Source organism: Sus scrofa, chromosome 16 (assembly GCF_054392235.1).
Source record: "Sus scrofa isolate SSC_HxYL_T2T_F1_AM1 chromosome 16, Sscrofa_HxYL_maternal_Yorkshire_Landrace_v2.0, whole genome shotgun sequence".
In the NCBI taxonomy this organism is placed as follows: Eukaryota; Metazoa; Chordata; class Mammalia; order Artiodactyla; family Suidae; genus Sus; species Sus scrofa.
Window position 1 is genome coordinate 8,916,015 of NC_139398.1, and position 8,368 is coordinate 8,924,382.

Here is an 8,368-nt window from a genome sequence, read left to right on the forward strand (position 1 = left end):
TCATTCAATCATGCTCTATAAAATCCAATGCATTCAATAGGGTTCCATTACTTCACGCTGCATGGAATACACTACATTAAATCAGGATGCATGGAATCGACTGCATTCAATCAGGATGCATTATACCACGTTGCATGGATTACCCTACATTCAATCACAATGCATGGAATCCACTGCATTCAATCGGGATGCCTTGGGCCATGCTGCATAAAATCCACTGCATTCAATGGTGATGCATTGGGCCTCGCTGCATAGACTCCACTGCATATAATCGGGATCCATTGCGCCACAATGCATGGAATACTCTGCATTCAATGACGCTGCATGGAATCCACTGCATTCCATCGGGAAGCTTTGGGCCATGCTGCATAAAATCCACTGCATTCAATCATGCTGCATGGAATCCACTGCATTCAATCGGGATGCATTTTACAAGGCTGCATGGATTACATTTCATACACTCAAAATGCATGGAATCCACTGCGTTCTATAGGTATGCTTTGGCCATACTGCATAAAATACACTGCATTCAATTTGCTGCATGGAATCCACTGCATTCAATCATGCTGAATAAAATCCACTGCATTCAATAGGGTTCCATTTCTTCACGCTGCATGGAATACACTGCATTCAATCAGGCTCCATGGAATCCACTGCATTCAATGGGGATGCATTCTACAATGCTGCATGGAGTTCACTGCATTCAATCACAACGCATGTAATCCACTGCATTCCATCGGGATGCTTTGGGCCATGCTGCATAAAATCCACTGCATTCAATCGGGATGCATTGGGCTTCGCTACATGGACTCCACTGAATACAATCGGGATCCATTGCGCCAAAATGCATGGAATACTCTGCATTCATTGACGCTGCATGGACTCCACTGCATTCAATCGGGATGCTTTGGGCCATGCTGCATAAAATCCACTGCATTCAACCATGCTGCATGGAATCCATTTCATTCAATCATGCTCTATAAAATCCAATGCATTCAATAGGGTTCCATTACTTCACGCTGCATGGAATACACTGCATTAAATCAGGATGCATGGAATCGACTGCATTCAATCAGGATGCCTTATACCACGTTGCATGGATTACCCTACATTCAATCACAATGCATGGAATCCACTGCATTCAATCGGGATGCTTTGGGCCATGCTGCATAAAATCCACTGCATTCAATCGGGATGCATTGGGCCTCGCTGCATAGACTCCACTGCATATAATCGGGATCCATTGCGCCACAATGCATGGAATATTCTGCATTCAACGACGCTGCATGGAATCCACTGCATTCCATCGGGAAGCTTTGGGCCATGCTGCATAAAATCCACTGCATTCAATCATGCTGCATGGAATCCACTGCATTCGATCGGGATGCATTTTACAAGGCTGCATGGATTACATTTCATACACTCAAAATGCATGGAATCCACTGCGTTCTATAGGTATACTTTGGGCCATACTGCATAAAATACACTGCATTCAATTTGCTGCATGGAATCCACTGCATTCAATCATGCTGCATAAAATCCACTGCATTCCATCGGGATGCATTGGGCCTCGCTGCATGGAATACACTGCATTCAATCACGCTGCATGAATTCCACTGCATTCAATGGGGATGCATTCTACAATGCTGCATGGAGTTCACTGCATTCAATCACAATGCATGGAATCCACTACATTCCATCGGGATGCTTTGGGCCATGCTGCATAAAATCCACTGCATTCAATCGGGATGCATTGGGCCTCGCTGCATGGACTCCACTGCATACAATCGGGATCCATTGCACCAAAATGCATGGAATCCTCCGCATGCAACGACGCTGCATGGACTCCACTGCATTCAATCGGGATGCTTTGGGCCATGCTGCATAAAATCCACTGCATTCAATCATGCTGCATGGAATCCACTGCATTCAATCATGCTGTATAAAATCCACTGCATTCAATAGGGTTCCATTTCTTCACGTGGCATCGAATCCACTGCATTCAATCACGCTGCATGGAATCCACTGCATTCAATCGGGATGCATTTTTCCTCGCTGCATGGAGTACACTGCATTCAATCATGCTGCATAAAATCCACTGCATTCCATCGGGATGCTTTGGGCCATGCTGCATAAAATCCACTGCATTCAACCATGCTGCATGGAATCCACTGCATTCAATCATGCTGCATAAAATCCACTGCATTCAATCGGGATGCATTGGGCCTCGCTGCATGGAATAAACTGCATTCAATCAGGCTCCATGGAATCCACTGCATTCAATGGGGATGCATTCTACCATGCTGCATGGAGTTCACTGCATTCCATCACAATGCATGGAATCCACTGCATTCCATCGGGATGCTTTGGGCCATGCTGCATACAATCCACTGCATTCAATCGGGATGCATTGGGCCTCGCTGCATGGACTCCACTGCATACAATCGGGATCCATTGCGCCAAAATGCATGGAATCGACTGCATTTAATCACGGTGCATGGAATCCACTGCATTCAATCGGGATGCATTTTACCACACTGCTTGGATTACACTGCATTCAATCGCAATGCATAGAATCCACTGCATTCAATATGGATGCATTTTACCACTCTGCATGGAATCCACTGCATTTAATCACGCTGCATGTACTCCATGGAATTTAATCGGGATTCATTTTACTAAGCTGTATGGAATCGACTGCATTTAATCACACTGCATGGAATCCACTGCATTCAATCGGGATTCATTTTACAAGGCTGCATGGAGTACACTGCATTCAATCACAATGCATGGAATCCACTGCATTCAAACGGGATGCTTTGGGCCATGCTGCATAAAATCCACTGCATTCAATCATGCTGCATGGAATCCACTGCATTCAATCATGCAGCATAAAATCCGCTGCATTCCATAGGGTTCCATTTCTTCATGCTGCATGGAATACACTGCATTCAATCAGGCTGCATAAAATCCGCTGCATTCCATAGGGTTCCATTTCTTCATGCTGCATGGAATACACTGCATTCAATCAGGCTGCATGGAATCCACTGCATTCCATCGGGATGCATTTTTCCTCGTTGCATGGATTACACTGCATTCCATCACAATGCATGGAATCCACTGCATTCAATCGGGAAGCTTTGGGCCATGCTGCATACAATCCACTGCATTCAATCGGGATGCACTGGGCCTCGCTGCATGGACTCCACTGCATATAATCGGGATCCATTGCGCCACAATGCATGGAATACTCTGCATTCAATGACGCTGAATGGAATCCACTGCATTGAATCGTGAAGCTATGGGCCATGCTGCATAAAATCCACTGCATGCAATCATGCTGCATTGAAACCACTGCATTCAATCATGCTGCATAAAATCCACTGCATTCAATAGGGTTCCATTACTGCACCCTGCATGGAATCCACTGCATTCAACCACGCTGCATGGAATCCACTGCATTCAATCGGGATGCATTTTACCACTCTGCATGGATTACACTGCATTTAATCACGCTGCATGTAATCCATGGAATTTAATCGGGATTCATTTTACTAAGCTGTATGGAATCGACTGCACTTAATCACGCTGCATGGAATCCACTGCATTCAATCGGGATGCATTTTACCACGTTGCATGCAGTTCACTGCATTCAATCACAATGCATGGAATCCACTGCATTCAATCGGGATGCTTTGGGCCATGCTGCATAAAATCCACTGCATTCAATCTTGCTTTTTGAATCCACTGCATTCAGTAATGCTGCATAAAATCCTTGCATTCAATTGGGTTCCATTTCTTCACGCTGCCTGGAATCCACTGCATTCAATCACGCTGCATGGAATCCACTGCATTCTATCGGGATGCATTTTACCTCGCTGCATGGATTACACTGCATTCAATCACAATGCATGGAATCCACTGCATTCCATTGGGATGCTTTGGGCCATGCTGCATAAACTCCACTGCATTCAATCGGGAGGCATTGGGCCTCGCTGCATGGACTCCACTGCATAAAATCTGGATCCATTGCGCCACAATGCATGGAATCCTCTGCATTCAACGACGCTGCATGGAATCCACTGCATTCCATCGGGATGTTTTGGGCCATGCTGCATAAAATCTACTGCATTCAATCGGGATGCATTGGGCCTCGCTGCATGAACTCCACTGCATACAATCTGGAACCATTGCGCCAAAATGCATGGAATCGACTGCATTTAATCACGGTGCATGGAATCCACTGCATTCAATCGGGATGCATTTTACCACACTGCTTGGATTACACTGCATTCAATCGCAATGCATAGAATCCACTGCATTCAATATGGATGCATTTTACCACTCTGCATGGAATCCACTGCATTTAATCACGCTGCATGTACTCTATGGAATTTAATCGGGATTCATTTTACTAAGCTGTATGGAATCGACTGCATTTAATCACGCTGCATGGAATCCGCTGCATTCAATCTGGATTCATTTTACAAGGCTGCATGGAGTACACTGCATTCAATCACAATGCATGGAATCCACTGCATTCAAACGGGATGCTTTGGGCCATGCTGCATAAAATCCACTGCATTCAATCATGCTGCATGGAATCCACTGCATTCAATCATGCAGCATAAAATCCGCTGCATTCCATAGGGTTCCATTTCTTCATGCTGCATGGAATACACTGCATTCAATCAGGCTGCATAAAATCCGCTGCATTCCATAGGGTTCCATTTCTTCATGCTGCATGGAATACACTGCATTCAATCAGGCTGCATGGAATCCACTGCATTCCATCGGGATGCATTTTTCCTCGTTGCATGGATTACACTGCATTCCATCACAATGCATGGAATCCACTGCATTCAATCGGGAAGCTTTGGGCCATGCTGCATACAATCCACTGCATTCAATCGGGATGCACTGGGCCTCGCTGCATGGACTCCACTGCATATAATCGGGATCCATTGCGCCACAATGCATGGAATACTCTGCATTCAATGACGCTGAATGGAATCCACTGCATTGAATCGTGAAGCTATGGGCCATGCTGCATAAAATCCACTGCATGCAATCATGCTGCATTGAAACCACTGCATTCAATCATGCTGCATAAAATCCACTGCATTCAATAGGGTTCCATTACTGCACCCTGCATGGAATCCACTGCATTCAACCACGCTGCATGGAATCCACTGCATTCAATCGGGATGCATTTTACCACTCTGCATGGATTACACTGCATTTAATCACGCTGCATGTAATCCATGGAATTTAATCGGGATTCATTTTACTAAGCTGTATGGAATCGACTGCACTTAATCACACTGCATGGAATCAACTGCATTCAATCGGGATGCATTTTACCACGTTGCATGCAGTTCACTGCATTCAATCACAATGCATGGAATCCACTGCATTCCATCGGGATGCTTTGGGCCATGCTGCATAAAATCCACTGCATTCAATCTTGCTTTTTGAATCCACTGCATTCAGTAATGCTGCATAAAATCCTTGCATTCAATTGGGTTCCATTTCTTCACGCTGCCTGGAATCCACTGCATTCAATCACGCTGCATGGAATCCACTGCATTCTATCGGGATGCATTTTACCTCGCTGCATGGATTACACTGCATTCAATCACAATGCATGGAATCCACTGCATTCCATCGGGATGCTTTGGGCCATGCTGCATAAACTCCACTGCATTCAATCGGGAGGCATTGGGCCTCGCTGCATGGACTCCACTGCATAAAATCTGGATCCATTGCGCCACAATGCATGGAATCCTCTGCATTCAACGACGCTGCATGGAATCCACTGCATTCCATCGGGATGTTTTGGGCCATGCTGCATAAAATCTACTGCATTCAATCGGGATGCATTGGGCCTCGCTGCATGAACTCCACTGCATACAATCTGGAACCATTGCGCCAAAATGCATGGAATACTCTGCATTCAACGACGCTGCATGGAATCCACTGCATTCAATCGGGATGCTTTGGGCCATGCTGCATAAATCCATTGCATTCAATCATGCTTCATGGAATCCACTGCATTCAATCGTGCTGCATAAAATCCACTGCATTCAATAGGGTTCCATTTCTTCACGCTGCATGGAATCCACTACATTCAATCACGCTGCATGGAATCCACTGCATTCTATCGGGATGCATTTTACCACGCTGCATAGATTCCACCGCATTCAATCACAATGCATGGAATCCACTGCATTCAATCGGGATGCTTTGGGCCATGCTGCATAAAATCCACTGCATTCAATCGGGATGCATTGGGCCTCGCTGCATGGACTCCACTGCATTCAATCGGGATCCTTTGTGCCACAATGCATGGAATTCTCTTCATTCAATGACGCTGCATCGAATCCACTGCATTCAATCGGAATCCATTGTGCTACAATGCATGGAATCCTCTGCATTCAATGACGCTGCATGGAATCCACTGCATTCCATCAGGATGCTTTGGGCCATGCTGCATAAAATCCACTGCATGCAATCATGCTGCATGGAATCCACTGCATTCAATCATGCTGCATAAAATCCACTGCATTCAATAGGGTTCCATTTCTTCACGCTGCATGGAATCCACTGCATTCAATCACGCTGCATGGAATCCACTGCATTCAACATGGATGAATTTTACCACGCTGCATTTAGTACACTGTATTCAATCACAATTCATGGAATCCATTGCATTCAATCGGGATGCTTTGGGCCATGCTGCATAAAATCCACTGCATTCAATCGGGATGCACTGGGCATTGCTGCATGGACTCCACTGCATACAATCCGGATCCATTGCGCCACAATGCATGGAATCCTCTTCATTCAACGACGCTGCATGGAATCCACTGCATTCCATCGGGATGCTTTGGGCCATGCTGCATAAAATCCACTGCATTCAATCGGGATGCATTGGGCCTCGCTGCATGGACTCCACTGCTTACAATCGGGATCCATTGCGCCACAATGCATGGAATCCTCTGCATTCAATGACGCTGCATGGAATCCACTGCATTCCATCGGGATGCTTTGGGCCATGCTGCATAAAATCCACTGCATTCAATCATGCTGCATGGAATCCACTGCATTCAATCATGCTGCATAAAATCCACTGCATTCAATAGGGTTCCATTTCTTCACGCTGCATGGAATCCACTGCATTCAATCACGCTGCATGGAATCCACTGCATTCAACATGGATGAATTTTACCACGCTGCATTTAGTACACTGTATTCAATCACAATTCATGGAATCCATTGCATTCAATCGGGATGCTTTGGGCCATGCTGCATAAAATCCACTGCATTCAATCGGGATGCACTGGGCATCGCTGCATGGACTCCACTGCATACAATCCGGATCCATTGCGCCACAATGCATGGAATCCTCTGCATTCAATGACGCTGCATGGAATCCACTGCATTCAATCGGGATGCTTTGGGCCATGCTGCATAAAATCCATTGCATTCAATCATGCTGCATGGAATCCACTGCATTCAATCGGGATGCATTTTACCATGCTGCATTGATTACCCTTCATTCAATCAGGCTGCATGGAATCCACTGCATTCTATCGGGATGCTTTGGGCCATGCTGCATAAAATCCACTGCATTTAATCGGGATGCATTTGGCCACGCTGCATGGACTCCACTGCATAAAATCGGGATCCATTGCCCCAAAATGCAAGGAATCATCTGCATTCAATGACGCTGCATGGAATCCACTGCATTCCATCGGGATTCTTTGGGCCATGCTGCATAAAATCCACTGCATTCAACCATGCTGCATGGAATCCACTGCATTCAATCATGCTGCATAAAATCCACTGCATTCAATCGGGATGCATTGGGCCTCGCTGCATGGAATAAACTGCATTCAATCAGGCTCCATGGAATCCACTGCATTCAATGGGGATGCATTCTACCATGCTGCATGGAGTTCACTGCATTCAATCACAATGCATGGAATCCACTGCATTCCATCGGGATGCTTTGGGCCATGCTGCATAAAATCCACTGCATTCAATCGGGATGCATTGGGCCTCGCTGCATGGACTCCACTGCATACAATCGGGATCCATTGCGCCAAAATGCATGGAATCCTCTGCATTCATTGACGCTGCATGGAATCCACTGCATTCCATCGGGATGCTTTGGGCCATACTGCATAAAATCCACTGCATGCAATCATGCTGCATGGAATCCACTGCATTCAATCATGCTGCATAAAATCCACTGCATTCAATAGGGTTCCATTTCTTCTTCACGCTGCCTGGAATCCACTGCATTCAATCACGCTGCATGGAATCCACTGCATTCAATATGGATGCATTTTACCACTCTGCA